Here is a 13,250-nt window from a genome sequence, read left to right on the forward strand (position 1 = left end):
CTCTCGCCCGCTGCATGCGCCACCGCCTTAAAGCGGCGATGCCGCCACGCTGCGCTGGGGCTGTCCTGCCCCCGTCGCATGTAGGCTTGAAGCCTGCAGTGCGGGGCGGGGCCGGGCCGCAATCCCGGCCGGCCGCTGCCGTGTGCCCCTGGGCCTCTCCATGGCAGAGATGAAAAGGGTAAGAAAAAAAAGAAAAGAAAAAGCACCTTGAAAAGAAAATAAATTCCCTTTGGATTTTTTCCCAGGGGAAGGTTGGGGGTATGACAACTCTATGGACAGATGGTCTGCTGGAAAGCAGACCAGGCTGCATGGCAATGCCAGCTAGTCCCAAGCAAAGTCCCATCTCAGGCCATCTCAGTATGGATAAGCTGGGAGAAGAAAGTTCTGCCATGTGCCATAAAAAGCTCATACAACTGCAAGGCTAGTGGCACCTGCCCAGGTTAACATCCAACATGTTAACCTGGCAGAGGGGCCAGGGGCCAGTCGCTGGTGGGGAGACTATTGAAAGCAACAGCTCTGCCATGTTACTGCTAGCTCCACTTAAAGGACTTGACAAGAGCCAACACAAAGCTGGCTGTAGCAATTATGTGCACTAGCGACAGTACTTTCCTTCACATGTAGAAAGGTAAAAGGCCTAAAAGACCTCACTCATTCAAAATACACCGTGATGTTGCACTTTGACCCACTGGATTTCAATCCATCTCCTGTTTCTGAAACATTCTGAAACACCTCATGTGTGTCATTTGCATAGCCCATCTGATGGGGTAAACTGGTGGCAATGTTTATGGACTGTATTGCAGCACCATTTCCCAGAGACAGCCCTATATGGGGAAATGGTGACTCTGCTGAACACTGGCTTTTAATATCAAGTCAATATTAGGAAGTTTCAAAGCCTTATGTACAAAGACACATAACACACCAACCTGGTGAGCTCATGTCCAATTCCCTGTGATAGAGATGACAAAAAAAATATTTTCAACTAGTATAGGAGCATAAATATTGAGAGAAGCAGAGGGAGGAGTGTTTTTTTAATAATTTATATATATATAAAAGAAAATAATAGGGAGAATATCCAGCATGAATCACTTAATCAAATGAAATTAATGTGATTTAAATATACCTCTAAAGCAAAGCTGATCCCCAGGCCACATTTGCCATGTATGTTGTGTGCTGGCTTTGTTGTGAATTCAGTTTTCATTGAATGTTTTTGCTGTAGTCAAATGTAGACATTCCCAAATTAATTTTAGTCTAGCTTTCTACTTCTGAACTTGAAACTCACACACCCATATAAGCACTGAAAGAGAGTGTCTGATGCAGACTGCAAAATCCATCTGGGATCCTGGATACATACTCAAGCAGCTAGCCTACGCTGAGTTCAACACTGCCATGGCTACACTGCTGCCAGGATCCAAATAGAGTTTAAATCTATCAATCATCTCCCTTACACCCACATGGGCTGTAATTTTATTGAAGCGTAAACATCCCCACTAGACTTTGATGTGGTTAGTTGCTGTTGTCTCATGGGAGGGGTAGCCTCATGAGCCTCATGGATACTATATGCAGAGAACCTGTGCAACACATTGGTGTGAAAGATGCCATGTACATATAAAATATTTTATAATGTGTTTGTATTTATAGGTCTGTTTAATGTTATTCTGTAATGCTGTCTGAATATCAGATATGTCTAACAAATTTTCAGTATGTCCACAAACTTTAAGAATGCAGATTGGTGAATAGACCATTTACACTGGCATATTATTATAGCAATTTTGAACCACCTTGCCACTGGTCAATCCTCATTGGCTTGTCAAATCATATTGGGCTTATATTAAACATAGTTTCAAGGGCTATGAAGGATGAAAAAAGTCAAAGCAGGAACTGAAATAATATTTGGAACTTCTGGCATTCAGAGCATTAGCAAATATTAATAGAGGAGCAAAAGGAATTTCTGTACTTTAGCAGGAAGACGCCAGCAAATAAAATTCTGTAAAAGAGCTCAGGGGAGTAACTGAACAAAATATGAAGTAAAATGACTGATTTCTGTATGTCTTTATGCACTCATTTTCCAGTCAAATGCCTTCTTAGTCATAGCAGCACAAAGGTCATTTACATGAAAAGGCCATTGGAGCACAAAAACTTTAGTGCTCATGCAGACTGCAAGTCTCTTCAAGCATGCCTGTGTACCATACTTATTCTTCAAGCAAACAAGGATGTAGTGTTTTGAAATAAAATCCAAATATTCTCTTCATTATATCCCAATCTAGGTGATGGCCCCAATCTGTGATCATCTGAAGACAAAGCAGTTTTCAAGCATAAGCCCATTCCACTGTATGTACATGCTGTTGTTAGAAACTAATTGTGGTCATTTTGAAACTGTCTCCAAGTATCAAATTCCGCTAACATCACTTAGTAAGTGATTTTTGGATCTAATTATATTGGAGTCTCAGAGCTCTGGACTCCTACGTGTATCAAAATGAAATATACTATTTTGTCTTTAACAGGGAATGTATTTATGGAGGCATATCACAGTTATTTAAAAAGCTTAGTATGTTTCCTCTTTATGGAATTTGTCACAGATTATCTTCTAGCCTTTAAACTAGATGCCAAGAGTTAGTTTAAAACAAAATAAACGAACAACAACAGCAAAGTCCTGAGCCTGCAGAGAGCCTAAAACAATAGCCTTAAGAAAAACATGAGTTTGTCCAAAATATCTCAAGATAATCTCTTTCCTAAAAAAAATATTATGGCAATCTATGGTTGAACTACTGATTTTTGCAGTAACGAAGTTAGATGTGTGGTACTGCTAAACTAGAGAGAATAAAGACAAGGGATAGGTGACCCTGCGTGTGCAGAGGGGTTGGACTAGATGACCTCTAGAGGTCCCTTCCAACCTTAAGCATTCTATGATTCTGTGATAATGAGAAAGAAAATAAACTCAGTCCTGCTTGCCTAGATCATGTGATAATTATGATTGGTGGTCCTGAGCTCTGAAGTTTTTCAGTATGTTTCTCCTCACCAGCACCCTTACCTCAGGCTGGCTCAGTTTACATAAGTTATATTTGATCCCAAGATTTTGAATTGTTGCTGTATTACTGTGTTGCACATCACAGCCACACTTAATGACTCCTTACCTCTTTCCAAATCATTTATCATAAAGAAAAATGTTTCCATTCTCTAGCTGCACAGCATCTGTGAAATCCTTTTCTCCAGAACAGCTTCTTCTACTTGACAAACCAATGAAATCAGAGTTGTCTCTTTTAGGTATATAGTTGAGCATTCTTTAATGTGATTATTAGATTTGAATTAGGCAAGTCAACTTCTGGGAAGTCACTTTCATGTCAATAAGAGACTATGACATTTCCTATTGGAAAGTTTTGGACAGTGTCACCCAAAGAAGTTCTGGGAGTGCTATTAAAAGACTGACTAAACTGCAACTTGAAAATGTTCCTCATGTCCAGTTTAATGAATCAGGGAGTCAGCTGTCAGGGGAAAACGTTACTGCCCCTCTTAAGGAAAGAGAAAGTTTAAGGAAAGTTTGTCTTAAGGAAAGAGAACAAGCCATATTTATTTCAGTTTTATGATACATGAACAATACATTCTGTATCTCCTTCTGAACAGATCTGGATAACACGGCCTGTTATTCTTCTTAGCATCTTGCAAGCACCAAAGACCAATGGATGCAGGATCAGATAGGAAATTTCTCAAACAGGGTAAAAACTGACATTCATCTCTTCATGGCTGCCTTGTTAGACAAATTGCTCTATTTGTGTTTTCTATTCATTTTTCATCATCTTGCAGATGTAGCCACTGGTTCTTTTGTGCTAGTTCCCCTCACCCCCCAGCTATGATACGCTAAATTATTTCAACCTTACACCACTTATCCACGGCAAAGGATTATTATTGTCTGAGGTTATTATTATACCTAGAGATATAGTGAGCTAGCGTATAAAATGTCTGACTTACTTACTTCTGCTTATTTTTATTTCTTGCAGAAAGAGAGCAAGTGCTGTTTCACATCCTGTACTCACTCCCTAATTATTTCCATATTCAATTACATAGATTAAAAGCAATCTATAAAGCTGTTTACAGTTTGAGCCCTGTCTGTCTTTGCAAGGAAGGATGGTCTGTGGTTGAAGCAGTGGAAATTGAGGTTGTATTCTTGGCCTTTTACCAGGCTTTAGTGACCTTGGGTTGTAGATAACTCAATGTCTTTGTGCCTCAACTCACCATTGATAAAACAAGAATAAAACTCCCCTGTCTGACAGGAATACTTTTGTACAAAGATTTTAAAGACACTCTGGTTTTATTTCAAGCTATGCTTTATAAATAGCTATATAAATAATTTCAAATGCAGTCTTTTTCCATTATGCTCTCTCCTGACACTTGAGAAACAAAAAAATACACCAACTAAAGTATTCCACATCTCAGTATTTCTGGTTTATGCATGATGCCAGTTCCTTAGGGATGTGGAGCTGCTGGAGAGAGTCCAGCGCAGGGCTACGAGGATGATCAGGGGCCTGGAACATCTGACCTATGAGGAGAGGCTGAGGGAGCTGGGCCTGTTCAGCCTGGAGAAGAGAAGGCTGAGAGGGGATCTAATCAGTGTATATAAATACCTCAAGGGAGGGAGTGCAGAGGATGGGGATGGTCTCTTTTCAGTGGTGGCCACTGATAGGACTAGAGGAAATGGCCGGAAACTGAAACATCAAAAATTCCATAGGAACTTAAGGAAAAATTTCTTAACAGTGAGGGTGACAGAGCACTGGAACAGGCTGCCCAGAGAGGTTGTGGAGTCTCCTTCTCTGGAGATCTTCAAAACCCGCTTGGATGCAGTCCTGCGCCACGTGCTTTAGGTGTCCCTGCGTATGCAGGGGGGTTGGACTAGATGATCTCTAGAGGTCCCTTCCAACCCTAAGCATTCTATGATTCTATGATTCTATGATTCCTTCTTCCCCCGCCATTTTTTTAAATAGTACTTTATCCAAAAAAAAAAAAAAAAAAAAGATTTTGCCTTCTACTGTTACAGAGGTAAAGTCAGTTCACCTTGACCTTATGGTAATCTAAACTTTCAACTTCTTGCACTGGGTGGAGATAGCCTAGCTGTTTGTTATGCCACTTAATTAGTCCTGAATACTGGAATTTCTTTAGTAGCTGAAGGTAAAGCACATGAATCGAGTAACTTTATCAATATTTTGGACTGAAATGCTGGGTGATATGTGAAGCTGGGTGTGGTGGGAGATGTAGTGTGTCTTGGGCATAGTGACCACAAAATTATAGGGTTTTCAACTCTCAGTGAAGTCAGGAGGGGCGTCAGCAAAACCGCTGCACTGAATTTTCAGGGATGGACTTTGGAATGTTTAGGATATTGCTTGGGAGAGTCCCTTGGAAGACAGTCCTGAAGAGCAAAGGGGTCCAGGAAAGCTGGACTTTTCTCAAGGAGGAAACCTTAAAGCCGCAGGAGCAGGCAGTCCCCGTGTGCTGAAAGAAAAGCTGGAGGGGAAGAAGACTGGCCTGGCTGAAAAGCCAAGTATTGCTGAGACTCTGGGAAAAAAAAGGGAGTTTAGCACCCTTGGAAGAAGCAGCAGGCAACTCAGGAAGAGTACGAGGATATGGCTAGGGTATGCAGGGAGGAAATCAGAAAGGCAAAAGCTTGGATGGAACTCGATCTGGCCACCGCTGTAAAAGACAACAAAAAATGTTTCTACAAATGCATTAACAAGAAGAGGAGGGCCAAGGAGAATCTACATCCTTTATTGAATGCATCGGGGAACATTGCCAGCAAGGATGAGGATAAGGCTGAGGTACTTAATGCCTTCTTTGCCTCAGTCTTTAACACTCAGATCAGTTATCCTCAAGGTACTTGGCCCCCAGACCTGCAAGACAGCTATGGAGAGCAGAAGAAATCCCCCCATAATCCAGTGTGGCGGCCCGCATCAAGAACAGCAGTATAGGATGCCTTGTTAGCAGATAATCAACCTCAAGGATGGCAATCCAGATATCTTGTTAATTAACCTCAAGGACAGCAGTATAGGACATCTTATCAACAGATAAAGAACAAAGCAAGAAAAAGAGGAAAACTGTAACTGCACGGCTCGCACATGATTAAGAAGCAATTAGATAATTTTGATGTAATTCTTTATATTATTGGCTTATTTAGTAACTGTGCTTCATGCTTTTGCAAATAAGGAATTGTATCCAGTTTAGTACAATATATAAGTTGTATCTGATGCTTAATAAAATGTCTCTGGTTCATTATACTGGAGTCCATGCGCATCATATGCTGCAATCCAGGAGGAAACAGTCAGTGACCTGCTACTCCACTTGTACACCCACAAGTCTATGGGGTCAGATGGGATCCACCCAAGGGTTCTGAGGGAGCTGGCAGAAGTGCTCGCCAAGCCCCTCTCCATCATCTATCAGAAGTCCTGGTCAACAGGGGAGGTCCCAGATGACTGGAGACTTGCCAATGAGACGCCCATCTACAAGAAGTGTCGGATGGAGGATCCGGGGAACTACAGGCCTGTCAGCCTAACCTCGGTGCCTGGGAAAGTTATGGAGCAGATCATCTTGAGGGTGAATACACAGCATGTGCGGGACAACCAGGAGATCAGGCCCAGCCAACATGGGTTCATGAAAGGCAGGTCCTGCCTCACCAACCTGATCTCCTTCTATGACCAGGTGACCCGCCTAGTGGATGAGGGAAAGGCTGTGGATGTGGTCTACTTAGACTTCAATAAGGCCTTTGACACAGTCTCCCACTGCCTTCTCCTGGAGAAGCTGGCAGCTCATGGCGTGGACAGGTGTACTCTTCGCTGGGTGAAGAACTGGCTGGATGGCCGGGCCCAGGGAGTGGTGGTGAATGGAGTTAAATCCAGCTAGTGACCGGTCATGAGTGGTGTTCCCCAGAGGTCAGTGTTGGTGCCCGTCCTCTTTAATATCTTTATTGACGATCTGGATGAGGGGATGTAGTGCACCCTCAGTAAATTTGCAGATGACACCTGTGGGAGTCAGCCTGGGGTCAGTGACGGGGAGTGTCTCCTCGGCAGATGGGGGGCTGAGCAGGAGAGGTGGGGAGCTGCAGTCACATGGCCAGCTCATGATCAATAAGCTCATTGGATGGCCTTGCGTGTGATCTTTTGGTTGGTTGGGTTGCTGGGCTTTGCGTGCTGCCGGGCAGGGCCGGGGCTATCTCCAGGGTCGGAAGCTATATAAGTGGCATTTAACTCTAAATAAAGGCCTTCGATTTCACCCCCGCCCAAGTCCGTGAATTTCATATGCTGCAAACGGTGCCCAACGTGGGGCTTAAAGATTGAGGAGGCTCACGAAGACCGAACCTGGCAGCGTAGCCCAGCCAAACCAGGAATGGAGCAGGAAGAAGACCTGACCACGAGATGATGGAATTCACGATCCTGTGAGGAGGAAGCTGGGCAAGAAGTAGGATTGGAACTCTGGATTTCAAGAGAGCTACCTTTGACCTCTTCAGGGAGCTCCTTGGAGGAATTCCCTGGGCCAGGGTCCTAAAAGGAAAGGGGGTCCAGGAGAGTTGGCTAATATTCAAGTACCACTTCCTCCAAGCTCAGGATTGGTGCATTCCTAGAAGAAAGAAGTCGAGCAAGGGGGCAGGAGAAGGGGGCAGGTGGACCTGGAGAAGGAACCCGATTTGTACCCCCTAGACCTACATAATGGGGTTACAAAAGGGGATCGAGAGTCAGATGGCTGGGAAATGTTTAGGGGAGAAGCAAAAGCAGCAGTAGAAGAAACAGAAGAAGAAGCACAAAAAGAAGGAGAAAAAGACAAAGAAAAGCAGAAGAAGCAGAAGAAAAAGACAAGAAGAAGAAGAAAAAGGCAAAGACAAAGAAGAAGAAGCAGGAGCAGCAGCAGAAAAAGAAGCTGAAGTAGAAAAAGCAGAAGCGGAAGAAATGTATGGACTTAGTTAAAGCCGAGCCAATCCCTACTTTATTAGAAAAGTCAGGATCTGTGTAAGCACTGGTTGAGATGTTTTGCGGCCATGGGTGTTCCAAAAACTATAAAAACAGACAATGGGCCTGCATATGTTGCTATGCAAACCCAGGACTCCCTTAAACAATGGGACGTTCAACATATCTTTGGTATTCCTCATTCTCCTACTGGACAGGCAATTATTGAGCGCATGCACCAGACCCTAAAAATATGTTAATTAAACAGAAAGGGGGAGCTCAAGGAGATGGCCCCCAAGAAAGATTGGATAAAGCTTTATATGTACTTAATTTTTTAAATCGTAATATAGCAGGTGAGAGCCAAATTACTCAACACTTTGGCCAACGATCGGAAAATTTACAGCCAAGTTACGATAAAAGATCTAGTTATGGGGAAGTGGAAAGGTCCAGAAGACTTAGTAACTTGGGGAAGAGGTTATGCTTGTATTTTAACAGACGGGAAACCAAGATGGGTCCCTTCCTGATGTGTATGGCCATGACTATCCTCAGCAGCTGTGGAGCCTTTGTCCCAAACTGGGTCAAACAGTCAAGAAACATATAGGCAATGTTAAAAATAATTTCCTCTGCTGTTTTCCTCTGTATTATTGGGGAAAAATATTAAATGATTGAGGTGTTGGCATAATGATGACCCAGGTAAACAAGCTGATCAGCAAAGGTATATATCCTTTTAATGGGCACAGTAATGTTCCTTTCACTGCAGTCTTGATTCTGGTTCCTGGTACAGTGCAATATTTGAGTAAGGATTGACTTGACCATGGCAGACTGGGAAAGGCAACTGTGTTAGAATGTAGTGGCTTTTTAGCATTTCCTTTTTATTGTTTACTTTCTCTAAATGCTTGTGGAAAAGGAAGTTTCTGAATGGCTTGAGCATTTCTGTTTTGTAGTTTTTATGCAAGTGATTCTTAGGAGATTTTTGTCCACAGCCAAGGGACTCAAATGTGAAAACAGCATATCTAATTGGCTGCCCAGCATAATGGATCTTTTTTGGCCCTTAGCTGTTGTGAGGACAGCCCAACACGCCAAAAAGTCAGGCCAGACAATATTTATATGCAGTCATTGAAAGCCCCAAAGTTTGCAAAGGCAAGATTTCAGATCTTGGCAAATGCCAAGCTTGATAACGCACTCTTGGTTTTCCTTTGCCAATCTGCATTGTTATACTGTTTTTAATTGCTCAATAGATAATGTGTTAGGAGTGCATTGTTTGTAATAGGTCTGTGTGCTGATGTTGACATGGGTTGAAAGACAACTTTTGTCCTTAGTGAAGGGTGGGAGCTTAAAGAGAGGAAGAAATATGGAGTTGTCAAGGTATAAACAAAGCCATTCAATGTCAGCATGCATGTTCGTTTTCAGCTGACCAGCATCACACATCTATGAGCATGAACCAGCTTTGTGCACATCAAAGTGCAGTGAGAAAAAAGTAGCATTCTTCTGCATCTCTATTAGATTAGGTGGCCCTTCCTGAGTCGGTAACTTCTATCCTGGGAAATATTCCTTCACCTTTGCCTTTCTAACTGGTGAGCAGAAGCAGATAGTGTTGTCTATTGCCACAGACAGATGTGGTTAAACTTGCGCAAGCCTACAGTGCATCTTCTCAGGCATCTGTTTCATAAATACCAGGGAGGTTTCCTCTAGGCAAGAGCTGCTAGAATACTTTGTCTTTGCCATACTGCCTCCTTTCACTGAAAGATGATAGCACAGGTGTCTGAGAAGGAGAAGGGTCTTTTGGACAAATCAGACAACCCTTTGTCTAGCCATGTCAACACCAGACGATCCCTTTCAAACATGTTTATTTTCTTGGTTAAGACAGTTTGGGCTTTGGACAATGCAAATTGTAAAGTTTTTATTATTGGGTTAATTGTATTTTGCTTGTTGTTAATTTGTCTACCTTATCTGTTATCATGCATACAATGGTTAATTGATCGATCAATAAACTAAATAAGGAAGGGGGAGATGTGGGGGTCGGCCTGGGGTCAGGAACAGGGAGTGTCTCCTCGGCAGATGGGGGGCTGAGCAGAAGAGGCGGGGAGCTGCAGCCACATGGCCAGCTCATGATCAAGAAGCTCATTGGACGACCTTGCATGTGATCATCTGGTTGATTGGTTGGTTGGGTTGCTGGGCTTTGCGTGCTGCCGGGCAGGGCCGGGGCTGTCTCTGGGGTCAGAAGCTATATAAGTGGCGTTTAACTCTAAATAAAGGTCTTTGGTTTCACCCCCGCCGAAGTCAGTGAATTTCATATGCTGCAGACACCAAGCTGGGAGGAAGAGTTGATCTGCTTGAGGGTAGGAAGGCTCTACAGACAGATCTGGACAGGCTGGATCGATGGGCTGTGTGTGGAAAATCTCACTGTCAAGAACTGAATGTCTAAAAAGGAGACAGAGGAGTCCTAAAAATTTATTTGAATAAAGGGAGAGTCTACTGGGGCATACCCCTGTGGGGTCTCTCAAATTGCTGGAGAATGCAGCCCCCCCTTTTATCCTAATTTCCCAACTGAGGTATGCCCTCTCCTTTTCCCCATTGGCCAAAAGTTACAGCCTTCTCAGCCCACCTACACCAAACTCCCTGCCTCCTTCCATCTGTTCTCACCTGAGGTCACCTTATTCCTTTGTTCCCCTTGCCAAAGAAGGGGGAGCAATTTCCTTCTTTGCATATGCTCTTCTGTCCCACTCATTCATGGCTCCGCTCAGTCTCCTCCCCTGCATATATTCCTTTGTCCTGCTCATCAGTCAAAGAATGTGGGGAACCCCCTTATTTGTAAAGACACAAACTTGTGTATTCCGCTCAGCTGAGACCAACTGTATGAGGTTCAACAAGGCCAAGTGCTGGGTTCTGCACTTCAGTCACAACAACCCCATGCAGTGCTACAGGCTTGGGACAGAGTGGCTGGAGAGCTGCACGGCAGAAAAGGATCTGGGGGTTTTGGTCAACAGCTGGCTGAACATGAGCCAGCAGTGTGCCCAGCTGGCCAAGAAGGCCAATGACATCCTGGTTTGTATCAGGAACAGTGTAGCCAGCAGGACTAGGGAAGTGATTGTCCTCCTGTACATAGCACTGGTGAGGCCGCACCTCGAATATTGTGTTGAGTTTTGGACTCCTCACGACAAGGAAGTCATGGAGGTGCTGGAGCGTGTCCAGAGAAGGACATTCCTTGTAGGTAACAGCTCCGGAGTGGACGCTCACGCCATGAGACCCTTCCGAGAGGAGCTAAATCGGCATCCAGAAGCCGCATAGTGAAGTGCAAGCACCAGAACAGGGAGAGCAAGTCATCCCTAGCCCCAGGAGGCGCTGATGCAGCGGGGAGGAGTCAGCAGATTAGATGACCCAAGCCCCGTGCCTACAAGAGCCGCCCCCAGGGAGCGCAAGCGACCAGGAGGACCAGGAGCCGGCATGTCAGCCAGAGTGGCGTGTCAGCTAGGGCATGGCATGGCAGTTCGCTCAGGCAGGGCGTGCAGCAGCGAGCTCCCTGGTGTATCCACTATGGCAATTACTCGTCGGAGGGCCACGTCAGCACTTACTAAGAAGGAGATGGGCACCCAGACTGAACAACTGGTAAAGCATGAGGCTGTCCGGGTGTCAGGCTGCAAGGAGTGCCATAGCCTGACACTTCCTTTGGAAAGCCTGGGGGAGAGCAGCTGTGTGAGGTGTGAGCATGTGGAAGATCTGCTCAGTGTGGTAGCTGAGCTAAAAGAGGAGGTTGAAAGGCTAAGAAGTATTTGTAAATTAGTGAGGGAGAAAAAGGGGCAAGCACCAAGAAGCACACTGCAAGGAGTGATTACAGACTCCATCCCCCAGCTAATACAAGGGGGAAGAAAGCATCACAACAGTGTATGGATAAAAGCCCATGCTCGCAGTGGAAAGAAAGAAACCTTCTCCCATCTTATCCAATCCGGTACCCCTAGCCAATAGATACAAGGCCCTGGAGGAGGAAGGGCAATCAGTAGACAGGGTAGGCGAGAATCCCTCTCTTCCAAAAATAGTAATACAATCAGAAAGACAAACCCCGTGTATTGTTACCAGAGGCATGAGGGAGAAAAGGCGGGTTATAATTGTGGGTGATTCCTCAATTCAGGGCACAGAGGGTCCGATATGTAGGCACGACCCTCCCCTAAGAAAGGTCTGCTGCCTTCCTGGGGCCCGGGTTAAGGATGTCACCTGGAAACTTCCCAGCCTGGTTAGACTCACTAACTATTGTCCATTGATAATACATTGATCCTACATGTGGGAGGAGAAGAAGTGGCAACATGCAGCCTGAGGGCGATCAAAAGGGACTTTAGGGAATTGGGGCAGATGATCAGGAACTCAGGCGCGCGGGTCATATTCTCTTCCATTCTTCCTAGTGCTGGCAGGAATACAGAAAGAAACAGGAGGATATGGTACATTAACACGTGGCTCCGTGGCTGGTGTCATCACCACAACTTTGTTTTTTTTCGGCAACAGTAAGCCTTACAAAGCGGCAGGCATGATGGAATCTAACGGGATCCACCTTTCTCAAAGGGGGAAGAGAGCCCTGGGACATGAGCTAGTAGGGCTCATTGAGAGGGCTTTAAACTAGATTTGAGGCGGGAGGGGGATATCATCGGGGAAGCAGGTTATGGGGTAGATGATGGCACGTCATGCCAATCACAGCTGCCTAACTCCATAGCCTGTGTAGGGCATCCTAAGCCTGAAGAGGCTAAATGGGAAAATAAGAGAACTTCTGAAGGCCCGCATGGTCAAGTTCCAGCTGCCCCAGCTAGAAAGAGAGGCACATTGGGAGTCCAACTCAAATGCCTCTATGTAAACGCACACAGCATGGGGAATAAACAAGGGGAAGTAGAGATGCGTGTGCGGATGCAGGGCCATGATCTCATCACAATTACTGAAACATGGTGGGACAGCTCTCATGACTGGAACATGGCCGTGGATGGCTTTGTGCTTTTTAGGAAGGACAGGCCAGGGAGGCGAGGTGGTGGAGTTGCTCTTTACGTGAGAGAGCAACTGGAATGTATGGAGCTCTGCCTAGAGGAGGATGAAGCACAAGTCGAGAGCCTGTGGATGAGGATTAAAGGGCAGGACAATAAGGGCGACACTGTCGTGGGAGTTTACTACAAGCCTCCTGACCAGGGAGAGGAAGTGGATGAGGCCTTTTACAGGCAGCTGCAAGAAGCCTCACGATCACAGGCCCTGGTCCTTATGGGGGACTTCAACCACCCTGATGTCTGCTGGGATTACCAAACAGCTAGGAACAGACAGTCCAGGAGGTTCCTGTAGAACATTGCAGATAAGTTCTTGATGCAG

Source organism: Tinamus guttatus, unplaced genomic scaffold, assembly GCF_059628265.1.
Source record: "Tinamus guttatus ecotype Peru unplaced genomic scaffold, ASM5962826v1 Tinamus_guttatus_pri_ptg000192l, whole genome shotgun sequence".
In the NCBI taxonomy this organism is placed as follows: Eukaryota; Metazoa; Chordata; class Aves; order Tinamiformes; family Tinamidae; genus Tinamus; species Tinamus guttatus.